The sequence below is a fragment of the Capsicum annuum genome, chromosome 8 (genome assembly GCF_002878395.1).
Source record: "Capsicum annuum cultivar UCD-10X-F1 chromosome 8, UCD10Xv1.1, whole genome shotgun sequence".
In the NCBI taxonomy this organism is placed as follows: Eukaryota; Viridiplantae; Streptophyta; class Magnoliopsida; order Solanales; family Solanaceae; genus Capsicum; species Capsicum annuum.
The window spans coordinates 173,013,183-173,028,023 of NC_061118.1; positions in this window are offsets into that span (position 1 = coordinate 173,013,183).

Genomic DNA, 14,841 nt, shown 5'->3' on the forward strand with positions numbered 1-14,841 from the left:
ATACGTACTGCAACAAGCTTTTTCATAGTTTCCAAATCAGCATTATTCACAACCAGCCTGATGCCTGAAATCTTAGGGACTGGGTATTTGAAATTTGCGACATCGGTGCAGTCTTCTCTTCATAAACCTTTTTTAATCAGTTCCGATAGGAACATGACCTTTTCATCTACTTCAAAAGACTCTCCATTGGACCGACAGAACTAACTCTAATTATGCAATTTTACATTAAAAAAAAAAAAAGAAGAAGAAGAGTGCAGTATATACATTGTAATAGCACTTTGAAATAAATTTATAGAAACTGCCAAGGGTAATGTTGTCAATTCATGTAAAAAATCTCTATCATTCATATTTCATGCAATACTCATGCATAACTACCATCGTTGTACATTTGACCAATTCAGTTTTTTTTTTTGGAGTTTAAGTTTGGTGTACCGTTTATGTATTTTATTTTTATATCATCATGTGACTTTTACCACGTCATTCATTTTTATATTTTTACCTGAGATTGAATGACCTACTACATAAAAGTTACCTGATAGTGTTAAAAAAAATACACCGACGGTGCACCAAACTTAAATTCTTTTTTTTGTTGCACAATAGTCCAATTGTATACGCCCAATGTAATTGCTTGGAACGTTTATCAATAAACGAGAAACAAAAACAAAATTTTAATTATAGTGTAAATCTAAATAAGAAAGCAATTGCATTAATTTTTAGGCTTGGTATTTAAATTACGGAAAGGGGACAAATATATTCACGAACTATAATAAATCTGACTTTTTGAGTTTACTTACTGAATACAATGAAAACTACAGCTTTGCCACTACAAAGAGCATCACCTTCTTGAATATGTGTACCGAAAACAAGATCAAGCTAATTAAGATCTTTTCTACTACAGATCAGATCCTTCCTTAGTTTGAACTAATTTTGGATAAATAATTTAAATGTTGAGTAAGTTGGCAAAGCTCTATAATAACTCTCTCAAGGTAAAAAGTGATTTTTTTTGAAATTCTGTTTTTGATTATGCAATAAGTTTGTTGTCTAATGTATGTTAGGACGGAATATTAATGAGGTATACCACATAAACATTGATAAAAATAAGTGTGAGATCAAGATCAAAGTCACATTCTTCTTGCGGTAGAAATATATTGATTAATGTGAAGCAAGGCCCAAACCTTTTATGTAGCTCTACATATGTATATCAAATCTTAGATGAAGAAAAATAAGTGAAATTTAAGATATATAACTCTTCAATACTATGATTTTCACATTTTTGCTGGATATTCAATTCCTACTTTGCAAAATTGATATTATAGAGTAAAATGGATTGGGTGTTACCATCAAACATATGCATTGAAATTGAAATCAATGTACTATGCAAACCAACTTGTAATATGGGTCCAATTTGAAGTTTCGAACTAAGAATTTTGATTTATAACTATGCACAAACGAAGAATCATATGTTCTTTCTTGTACAAGTATTTCATGAAGAATATTTTTTTAGGTCCACGCCCACTTGCATGAATTACTCAGGAAGATGGAGTTTCAGATTCAGTCAAAAATGCCCAAAGGATTAAATGTTTCCACTAGGTTCATTTGAAATTAGTCCTTATGTATGTGAAATTTCATCTCGACTTCACTAGTAGCATCATAAAACACATATCTAGTATTTGAGACAAGAGTTGGAATCGCATATACAAACTCAAACAAAAATCCTTTCGTTTCTAAAATTGGGTCTGGTTTAATAATGACTATAGGTGTCCCATCGACAAAAAAATACTTGCCCAACCAAAACATCTACTTTAGTATCACTTGGGCCATGGAAGGTTTGTTATCAAGATTTATGCGCAAACAACAAAAACTCGAGCATCCTTATTATTATTATTATTATGGGGAAAGGACAAAAATAACACCTAAAACTAAAATAATTCTACAAAACTAACACTTAAATTCTAAACCCCGATAAATAGCCACTCATTAGTAATGCTAATTGTAATAGATACTCCTCATATTATTTGAATAAAAAAACCGTCACACCACAAACTTCTAAGAGAAAATGAAAACAAATTACTTAGTTACTACTTAATAAGAGGAAATTATTGCATTGAACTAATTATAACTTTGTCCGCATTAGAAATCAATTGATCAATAGCATTTTTATTCCCTGCTTTACATAATTTGCACATTGGACATGTTTCAACAAAACCAATCATTTGAATGCAATAGAAATTGGTCTCTCTGTATTCATTATTCCACGTACTTTTAATAAAAATTACATTGCTTCGTTGATAGTAACTGATAGGAACAATTTCTTGTAGGCTATATAATAATGATGATACAGTTTCTATACATATACATATTTTATATAATAATTATATCATTTTTATACACATTCTATACAATTTTTAACTACAATAATTATTTAGATACATATTTTATACAACTCTATATAGTTTGTACATGCATTCTAAAAATGTATCAATTTAGTATAAGAGAGTATCAATTGAGTATATGGACACTGCAAGTGTACCAACGTAGTATAAAAGTATATTAATGTGGTATAAAAGAGTATCAATTGGGTATAGGGACTGCATGTGCTTGCATAGAATTTCCTTTCTCTTTTTTTAAAAAGTGTATCAATTGAGTATAGAGACTGCATGTGCCTAATTGAGCCAAATGGCTAAAAAAGGAAGTTAAAAATAGACGACTGGCTACAGTTGTCCATCTTTTCAAATTGTGGCCATTTTTTTTAAAAAAGTTCAGCCGATGTCCTTTTCCCTATTATTATTTCTACATTTTTGTAGGTAATTGTATTATGTAAACACATTTAATATATTCCGTAAGATAAAATCTAATGCTCTTTAAAATATTTCCTTAATTTAAGAATTAAAAAATAAAAACTAAAAAGCAATAAAATAGGGAAAGAATAGTAGTTATTAATAGAATTTAAATCTTGACCACATGAAGGTAAATGATAGTAGAAGATAAAACTTATTTGTATTCCTTTGCTGTTTCACTTTTGCCTCTTTTTGTTTCTTCATTTGTCTTATTTTTCTCCTAAAACCAGTAAAATCTCCAATTTTGCTTCAAAATTTATGCAAAATCTTCTTCTCTTTCTTTTATATCTTATGTCATCTCAATACTTTCATCTAAAAATCTATCGTAGGTAATATTATATGAAGCAGTCCTAAGAAAGCAAAAAAAGAAAAAAAGGAATAGAATAGAACTATCATACTATATATCATATGTACAATTTTATATCAACATGGGTTGTGGTGCAGTGAACGGGGCTATTTCATCCTTAACTATAGGTCGAGGGTTCGACTCTGAGTATGGAGAAAACTCTGTTGGGAGTGCTGCCACACCTTAATGAGTCTTGCAACGCGCAATCCGAATTAGCCAGAGCTCCAATGCGGGCACCAGACACCGGATAGGAAACCAAAAAAAAAATATGTACAATTAGAATGAAAAAAATGTTAAATACACCCTTCTCATTAGGTGCCTATCAAACTCGTCATCTCTAACTTCAACAACAAACCTTTTATCATATCTTTTTATCATTCTTCTTTTTTACTTTGGCACAATAAATTCGTCAAGCGGACTTTTAAAAAACAATTGTGAATCTTTTGCGCAAAATTCTCTTCCTATCTTCTTGTAAATCCTTTGAAGAGGAAGTATATTTTTTTATTTTTCATATGTTCATTGAAGATGCTACTGTATTGTTGTAGAAAAAATCTCAATTTACAGAAGTTCAAAATCTTTTCAAAAAAATTATCTAAATATGATAAATTTATATTTTTTTTACCACAAATAACTATCATCTTTAGAAGAATAAGAATTTCCAAAAATAATAAACTACTACAAATAGACATTTACTATACATTATTTATAGTCTAAATGTATTGTTGTAAAAGAATTCTCAATTTATAAAAGTCCAAAACCTTTTCAAAGAAATTATCTAAATATGGTAAATTTATATTTTTTTTCCATAAATAACTATCAACTTTAGACGAATAAGAATTCCAAAAATAATAAACTACTACAAATAGACATTTATTATACATTATTTATAGTTCTTTTAGACTTTTGCTTTGCTTTTTATTTAATACAAAATAGATTTCATTGTCTTATTAAAAAAAAAAAAAAAACTATACACACGTATGGTTCTTAAATATTAGGAGTTTAATAGTTTTTTTTTCCTCTAATTCTTCTTACCCTAATATTTGTTTGTTACCGTATATTTTAGGACTCTTAATTTTTTCTTTTCATATATATTTTAGGATTCAATATTATAGTTAATATTATTAAAATAATTAAATAATAATTTAAGCAAATAGTGAAAAGACGATTTTATTTATTATGAAGTCTTTTAATGAAGGGCAAAAAACTCAACTATCTTTTAGGAAATTAATCAAACCTAAAAGTTATAATTGTTCTGGGATTTCACAAATGTTCGTATATGACATTTAAGATATATATACATTTAAGATAATCAAACCTTTTTGAACACTCATATATGTCCATTCGAAAGAGTGTGTCTTTTTTGAATAACCACAACCATCCAAACAGTCATACCTTTTCCCAAAATAGTGTCTTTTTCTCGAAGAGTTGTGTCCCTTTCAAGCAACTTTTCATTTTTCATTCACATCAATTGAACCCAACAATCCCCCACATGAATGGGGAATGACTACTCTTTGTAAAACTTTACAGACAAGTATGTGATCATCAAGCAAAGACTGATTGCATCTGACTTTTTTAATGAGTTTCAAAACTCAAAATAGGTTTGAATAATTAAGAAAATATTTTTTTATTTTTTCTCTCTCTTCTTTTTAGTTTTTTTCTTCGTATTTTTCATTTTTTTTACTGCTTCTTTTTCTCTTTGCAATTTTTTTTTATCTTTTTTTTTTGTTTTCTCCTTCGTTTGTTTACATTTTCTTTTTTTTCTTTGCACTTTTTTGTATTTTCGTTTTTTCTTTATTGTTTCATTTCTTTATTTTTTATATAATTTATTTTTGTATTTTATATTTATTTGTATTAAATTATATATTTTAAATAAATTTATTGTTTGTATTTGAATATAGTTTGCCTGTAAATATGTACAATTTATCATTTGTATTTGTATACAAATAAGTATATGTATTAATTGTATTTGTTTAAGACTAAAATATACAAATATGCAATGTACTATTTAATACAAATGTAGCATTAGTATTTGTATGCCAAATTTATCATTTTGTGTGTGTGTGTATATATATATAAAAACATGTAGCATTTGTCTATGTATGGTTCAAGTTGTATAAATATGTATCATTTGATACAAATATAACATTTTTTTGGTATAATTTAATAGTTGTATTTAGATTATTCATTTTGTATCAATAAAATACAATTCGTATCAATGAATATAAACACAATGCTCATAGAAAGTAAAACAACAATTCTTTATCACTTGTTTAAAAATACAAATGATACAATCAACTACAAATTCAAATACGAATAAATAAAATTATAAATATAAATAAATATACAGTCAACTTAAAAATACAAATATAAAATAATGTTTTAAAATTCAAATGTATCGATGAAAATAAAATAAAAATAATAAAATCACAAGATAAAAATACAATGTGAAATCAACAATAAAATATAAAATAATTCTTTAAAATACAAGTGTGAATTATATACAATATAAATAATAGTGCGGCTATAAAATACAAATACAAGTGCGAACTATAATACAAATACAAGTGAAAACTATAAAATACAATTACAACTGCAAATCATAAAATAAATACAAATACAAATACAAACTATAAAATACATACAAATACAAATGCGAACCATAAAATATGAATATAAAACACAAATAATGGTATGAATATGAATGCAATAAATGAGTGGTGTTTCATATTATCCATGACTTGTGCTCGATGTAGCCATACTTTCTGAACATTCAAAGAAAATACAAAATAGAATTCAAAAAAACGAGAAAGAAAAAAATACAAAAAAATAGAAAAAGAAAAAAAATAGAAAGAAAAATAGAATTAGAGATAGAAGAGTAAAAAAATGAATAAAAAGCACAAACAAAAATAGAAAAAAAATGAAAAATAAAAAATAGGAAAGAGAAATAAAAGCTAAAAATAAAAGCGAAAAGAAAGAAAAAAAAGAAGAAAATACAAATAGAAAAAAGAAAAAGAAAAATATGAGAAAGAAAAAAATGAAAAATGAAAAAGAAAAATCAATAAAGAAAATTTTTTAAAAAGGAACAAAAAATAAAAGAGAAATAGAAGAGAGGAAAAAAAGTGAAAAAGAATAGGAAATCAAAATTGAAAAAACAAAAATGATAAAAAAAAATAAGAGGAAAAAAACTAACAAGAAGAAAAAAAGAGAACAAAAGGTTAGAGATATGAGAAAGAGAATGAGAGAAAACTAAGAGAGGATAAGAAGCCATTAAAATATTGTTATTATTGCAATATCATATAATATTTTTAAAATATTACTATTTAGCTTAATTATGAACTTAAGTTTGCTACTCTTTATATATTTATTCAATTTAAAATTGTTAAATATATACTATAAAGGACATTTGATGGGAGGAATTAAGTGAATTATCCTAGCATAAAATTTGTAATATATCTATTATGAGTTTGGCTGAGGATATTATTTAAAATATATCATAATTATGAAATTATTTATTCTTTATCTAATATCTATAATCTATCTATAATTTACATCTATATCTATATCTATATCTATATCTATAATCTATATCTTTAATCTATGATCTATAATCTATATCTTTAATCTATAATCTTTAATCTATAATCTATAATCTATAATCTATAATCTATAATCTATAATCTATATCTATAATATATTGTTTGACGTTTTCACCCTTCATTATAAGTCTCTGCTTTAGATAGAATTGTCTTTTCACTATTTTTTTTAATATTTAAGAGTTGAAAATTAGTTAAATATTTATAGTAAAATCATTCCTTATTAGAACTCATCATAATTAATGACAACAAATATCTTTTTCATTAGTTTAAGATTTCTAAATCAACTAGAGTTGATTTTAAAAGATTTAGAAAATATAGAAATAAATATGAAAGCATTAGAATAAGAAAAATATAACTATAAGAAGTACAAAATTTTTAAAGTTTTAAGTAAGTAATCAAAGATTTTCTAAAGATTTAACTTTAAAAATAAGAAAAGATTTAAATATATAAAAAATAAAAAAATAATCATACTACAAATATGGTTCAAATCGATGCGCCTCTATAAGTCTCTAGCGGCAAGGAAAAGAGAAAGAGATACGGACGAACGCAAAAGTAACGATCCATTAAACACATGAAACTTATGATGATTATATATATGTGTGTGTGTGTTGTGTGTGTGTGCGTGTGTTGTGTGTGTACTCTTACAATAAAATATCTATTATTATGTTAAAGTGTGAAGGATCTTTGAGAAGTGATTTGAACTTTTTACACTTCATTAAAAACCTTCGCGGTAGATAAAATCGTCTAATTTTAAATAATTAAAAGTTACACATAAGAGACACGTTTGGTTAAACTATTTTATGTATAAATATACAAAGATACAGAAAAAATAACACTCTCCTATTTTTAATATTTTTAAAATAATTAAATAATAATTTATTTATAAACTTTTATGTTCCATATATTTGTTCATCCCGTACTTAGGTGTACACGTCTTGCGTGTGTACCTCACTTTAATGAGTTCAAACATTATACTAAATAGAATATTTGTTTAAATAATAATGATGAATATAATAATTAAATTTAATAACTTTTGAGTATGTAACAATAACAAAATAATACAATAATAGAGATATTAAAATAATATAACTAAACCTAACCTTTACATAAAAAAATTCCTCAAAGCCGACAACACACAAAAATTTCTTAAAGTCAATTGAGATTCATCTACGAACTGTATCTCGTGGAAGTACAGAGGCTATTTCCGAAATGTTTGTGATAATCATATACTATACTTAATACTAAAAATACTAAAGGAATTTTATATATAAACCCACTAGATCATGATTTGAACTTTTTGTCCTTCATTAAAAGACCCTCCTTTAGACAAACTGTCTTTTCACTATTTTTTTAAATTTACTATTTAATTATTTTTATTATATTTATAATTAGACTCAACTCATAAAGGCTTACCTAATTTTATGAGGCTTAAATCTGGTTGATTTGAATATTTAAAATTAGACGATTTTGTCTATTACGGAAATTTTTAATTAAGTACAAAAAGTTCAAACCACTTCTCAAAGATCTTTCTCGCTTTAATTTAATAATACAAACATAACATGAATTTTATTATAATCACATACATATTTTACCACCAGAAGTTTTAAGTGGTTAATGAATCGTCACTTTTGCGTCTGTCGTGTTGTACCTCTTTTTCTTGCTGTTAGAGGTTAAGAGAGACGTATCGATTTGTATCATATTTGTAGTACAATTATTTTTTAAATTTCTTTTATATTTAAAATGTTTCCTTATTTTAAAGTTAAATCTTTAAAAACTCGTAATTACTTACTTAAATTTTTTAAAAATTTGGTACTTCTTATATTTTTTTGATTCTAAAGCTTTCATATTTATTTTTTAATTTTTAAAAATCTTCTCAAAATCAACTTTAGTTGATTTAGAATTTTTAAACTAATGAAAAATATATAGTTGTCATTAATTCTGTGAATTCTAATAAGAAAATATTTTATAATAAATATTTAATTAATTTTCAACATTTAAATATTAGAAAATAGTGAGAAAATAATTTTGTCTAAAGCAAACACTGTGTAATTTTCTATTATTTAAAATTAGATGATGTTGTTTCTATTTTATTATTTCTTTCTATTTTATTATTCTTATTTCTTATTTCTGTTATGTCATCCATCCCCTTATTTACTATTTTTTATCTTGAGCCGGGGATCTATCGGAAATAGCCTCTCTACTTCTTCAGAGGTAGCGGTATGGACTGCGTACATCTTACCCTCTTCAAACCTCATTTTGTGGAAATACAATGGGTTTGTTGTTGTTGTTAAAATTAGATGATTTTGACTATTATAAAAATTTTTAATGAAGTACAAAAATTTCAAATCACTTCTCAAAAATCTTTCACACCTTAATTTAATAATATAAATATAACATGTATTTTATTATTATCACATATATATTTTACCACCAGAAGTTTTAAGTGGTTAATGAATCGTCATTTTTGCGTCTGACTTGTTGTACCTCTTTTCCTTACTACAAGAGGCTAAGAGAGGTATCGATTTGTACCATATTTGTAGCACAATTCTTTTTTAAATTTTTTTATATTTAAGATCTGTCCTTATTTTTAAATCTTTAAAAACTCGTAATTACTTACTTAAATTTTTTAAAAATTTGGCACTTCTTATATTTTTCTGATTCTAATTCTTTCATATTTATTTTTTAATTTTTTTAAATCTTCTTAAAATCAACTTTAGTTGATTTAGAATTTTTAAACTAATGAAAAATATATCAGTTGTCATTAATTCCGATGACTTCTAATAAGAAAATATTTTATTATAAATATTTAATTAATTTTTAACACTTAAATATTAGAAAAATAGTGAGAAAACGATTTTGTCTAAAGCAAAGACTTTGTGTAATTTTTGATTATTTAAAATTAGATGGTTTTGTCTATTACGGAGATTTTTAATGAAGCACAAAAAGCTCAAATCACTTCTCAAAGATCTTTCACACTTTAATTTAATAATATAAACATAACATGTATTTTATAATAATCACATACATATTTTACCACTAGAAGTTTTAAGTGGTTAATGAATCGTCACTTTTGCGGTTTACATGTTGTACCTCTTTTCCTTACTTCTAGCGGCTAAGAGAGACGCATGATTTGTACCATATTTGCAGTAAAATTATTTTTAAAATTTCTTTTATATTTAAAATCTTTCCTTATTTTTAAAGTTAAATCTTTAAAAACTCGTAATTACTTACTTACATTTTTTTTAAATTTGGAATTAATTATATTTTTCTAATTTTAATGTTTTCATATTTATTTTTTAATTTTTTAAAATCTTCTTAAATTCAAATTTAGTTGATTTAGAATTTTTAAACTAATGAAAAATATATTAGTTGTCATTAATTCTGATGACTTCTAAGAAGAAAATGTTCTATTATAAATATTTAATTATTTTTTATTACCTAAATATTAGAAAAATAGTGAGAAAATGATTTTGTCTAAAGCAAAGATTTTTAATAAAGAGCAAAAAATTTAAATAATATTTCTAACATCCTTCACACTTTTAATATTGTATGAGAACGTGCGTTGCACATTTGTCCCTTTTCGTTGATATAAAATTTATGTACATTAAAAAGTAGAACTATAAAATAGGAATTTCTAAAATTAATTTTACCATTTATCGACCTAGTAATAATTTTAGAAGAAACTAAAATCAGCTAGAAAGCAACTGAAAATTCTGAGCCGCTTTGATAATGATGGAAATTGAAAGCTAGCTATATGAACACTAACATTATGAAATGCAAGATATATGAGAAAAGAAGAATGCAAACAAATACCATTAATTATACTAAAAATTACACAAACGCACAACTTAAGTTTTACTTATTACGAAAAATTTCATCTCTCCAAACGTATTACAAAAATTCTATTTTTCTCTAAAAATACATATACGTAGCTTTCTATGTATATGTCGGCCCCGTTATGTATATTAATCGGCTTTGTTATGTATATGTCGTCCTTGTTTTGTATATGTCGGCCTAGTCATACTTGTTATGTACATGAATCGATTTTGTTACGTATATGTCGGCCTTGTCATATACAAAGATTTATATGTATACATCGACCTTGTTATGTATATGTATAGGGAGAGAGAGTAAAGTAATTAAGAAAGTGGAAGAGAGTAAATAATTCTAATAAGATTGAGATTTACGTTATTTTTACTTAATTATATTATCCTGGGTCACAATGTACAATATCTATGACTATGCTTTTTCATTGATAATCACATTTATTTAGCAAGAAACAGCTATGAAGCAATATAACAAAAGAAAATAAGCAAACATTTTAAACATATACCCATACAATATATAATATAAAATTTTCAACATTATTAATGAGAAACAAAATTAAAACAACATATAGCTTGACACAAACTTCTAAACCAATCAAAACCAATTCAAACAACTTCTTTTTTTAATTCCTTGTTTGTTCAAACGCATGCTAAAAGTTCATGTGATACCATAGTTTTGTTGTCCACTACTGATTTTAGATCTGAATAACCTAATTAGATCCGCTATTATGAAGATGACCTTAATTACTCTTCTCTAAAGGAAATATTTGTTAGACGTTTATAATACTAAACTAATCTTATAAATTATACTTTAGAAATTGGTTTTAGGCTATAATAAATCTTTCTCTTAATAGATCTTTTCTTGTTCCTCAATTTTCAAAGAATATGAAAATAGATTATTGTAAGTTCTTTATATATATGAGCATAATAATATAAAACAATTACTTGTAATAAATTAACAATAATAAAATAGATTATGATTAAGTAGAAGATCACAACCTGAAATTAAAAATTATGGTGGAAAAAAAATTGAAAGTCTCTAACATCATCGTAATTTCGATGCAACTCCCATCGCAATTATAGAAGATAAATAATAAACAACAAAATTAATTCTTGATACAAAATTTTACATGTTGAAAATCCTAAAAACTAATGAAGAAAGAGTAATATTTAGAGAAAGTAATCAAGTAATTATAATTGTTTTTATTATTTATTTCAGATAATTTTAAAAAATAGTAAATATTAAATTTTGACCTAATTTTTATAACTAAAAACAACTAAGGGAAGAATTATTATTTCGACTGCGGACTAAGTCTTATATTATGAACACTTCTGAAAATTAACGTCCTTGTTGATTTACATAACCAAAATTTCTGAATATAGTTAACTTTTTTAGATGGTAAAGAAGAAATCCTATTTTTGTGAGGAAAGGTCTTTTCTTGGGTAATATAGTTAATATTTAATATTATTAAAATAATAAAATAATAAAATTAAAAGTGTGAAGAGCCTTATAAATGTCGTTTGAACTTTTTTTCCTTCATTAAAAGTCTCTCCTTTAGACAAAATTATTTTTTCGCCTTTTATGGTACTAAATATTATCTATAACAAATTTAATATAATTTAGCAAATATAGACTAAACATAAACGTTAATAACCAATTGAGTCCTATTCTATTTAAACTACAAAGTCATATCTCGTAAATCACGTGAACCCCAAAAAAACAAAATCCTATTCTAATTAAATCAGACAAACAAGTCGGTTCTAATTTATTTATTTATTTATTTATGTATTTATCTCTATTGAAATTTGGTTATTTTTGAAGCCCTTATTGTGACGTAATGATCAGTTGGATATGAATAGTTTCATTTATATACTTCTAATTTGAAAATTTGCTGCAAAGTGGGTGACAACCGGTAAGTCATATCTTTTTTACAGCCAAATTTCTTAAATGGTTCTAATTTAAAAATTTGCTATGAAGTGGGTGACAATCAGGTAAGCCATATCTTTTTTACACCCAAATTGTTTTCCACTATTTCTTTTTAGTGTTAAAAGTCTCTTTTCTCAAGTTACACAAAAAAATCAGTACTATCTTTTATATTTAAGAGTCCTTTTTATTTTAGTGTTACCAATTCATGTTAGATTAGATTTAATGCTATTAATGGAATAAAAATTGGATAGACTATACAAAATTTGATAGTAACAACAAAAGTTCCAACTCCAGATCATACATTTTAATTTTTCCTCTTCATTATTATACCACTTTTGTATCAAGTCCTTTATGTTAGCAAATTTCAAGTTTTGATATATTGAAATCCTACCATTTTAATTTCACTTGAAAAATAAAACTAGATCACAACAATGATAGTAAATATCAAGGCATTACATCTATTAAAATAATAAACATCTCACACAATGTAATGTGCGTTTTTTTTAATGTAAAGATTCGATAATTTCAAACTCATCTCCTTTCTTATCGAGCAAGTATGCAGTGGTATGAGGTAAGCACAAATAATATTTATAGTTTTACGACAATACAACACAAAGTAACTTGCTATAGATATTGATGTTTATCTTTGAAGTGATAATTTTTAATTGAAAAGTTGAACAAAATATGTATTTTACCGCCGAATGAAGTAGCCAAAAGATAAAAGGTTTATCGCTTTTCCTTTTTGTAACACCCCGCAAAATTCTCTTCTAGTCTGAGCCTTAGAGCGTGTTAAGTGAAGCGAAAATCCGGTCCTAAAAGTTTGAGAAGTGTCTTTCCAAGTGAGAAATATTTTGAACCGTGTAGAATTTTCCTAATATCGACTTTTTGTCAGATAGAGCATTGAATAAGCTTTCCATCGATACCAAATTCGCCCAAATCCGACACTCGAGTGAAGAGGTAGAGTCATTTTAGTAAGACAGTGTGCCACTTGACACTTTAGCGCGTCGCGGAGCCAGCCAAAATGGCAATTGTCAAATTTCAGTGAGCCTCCGCGATGTCCTCCGCACCACAGTGTTTTACCAATTCGCAACCAAGGTGGCAGCGCAATTTCCACCGCATCGCGCCGTCATGCAGTTTCCCAATTGTCCTATTTCTAGTGAGTTGGTGCGATTATGGTGTGTCGCCCCAGCATGAAAAATCGGAATTTCTTGCAGTTTCAGATTTTAAATCCAAGGGCCTTTTTGGTCTTTTTCTACTCTTTTCAGCCCTTATATAAACCCAATAAAAGGTTCTCAGCCTCATTTCCCATCTTCAACATCAAAAACTAGGGTTTTACAAAATCAAAACCCTTATTTCTTCTTCAAGCAAAATCAATAGAGATCAAGAGAAATCAAGAGGAATCAAGAATCTCTCCAAGAACTTTCAAGAAAAGAGTTTCCCCAAGGTATGCAGATGTTGATTCTTGGGTCCCTTTCATCCAAGAAGCTGAAGTACCCTTTTCTACATCTCAAAGATTTTATGCTTATGAGTTGTTCATGATTCATGTGAAATGAAATTGATGTTCCGGCTATTATTGAGTTGTGATTCATGCTTTTTTATAAGGTTTCTAAGCTTTGACCCTAGTAGGTGGAATTCATGTGATGTTTATGATAAACCCTTTTCAAGTTGCTTTCTATGTGATGTGTTCATGTCAATTAGGTGTAGAAATGGTTGAATAAGCAAAGCATGCTCCTCAGATATTTGATAAAATGCCTATGTGAAGGGGTTAAGGCCATTATAGTATGTTGAATAGAAAACCCCCAATTGTGTGGAAGTCCATGCATGCTAAGTGTTTGTTGAAACACCTTAGTAAATGAATTGTGACAAGATATCATGAAATCCCCAATTAGGTGTAAACCCATGCATACCTAGTGTTTGATGAAAAGCCTTAGTGAATGAATTGAGACGTGATAGTATGGAATTCCCCAATTATGTGCTCTTTGATACATGCCAAGACTTTAATACATGCTAAGTGATTGATGCAAGATCTTGGTGAACGGAATGTGAGCCGAAAGTATGTCTCCCTATATTATCTCATGTCTATGATTCCTAAATGCTTGAAGTGATTCCTTAGTGACTGTGATGGTGGATAGATGCTTATGATTCCTAAATGCTTGAAGTGATGCCTTAGTGATTGTGATGGTGAATATATGTTATGATTCCTAAATGCTTGAAGAGATGCTTTAGTGACTATGATGGTGAATAAATGACCGTGGTCATGACTAGTCAAGAATGGTTATGTTTTACTTTTACATATCGAGTCCTGGGG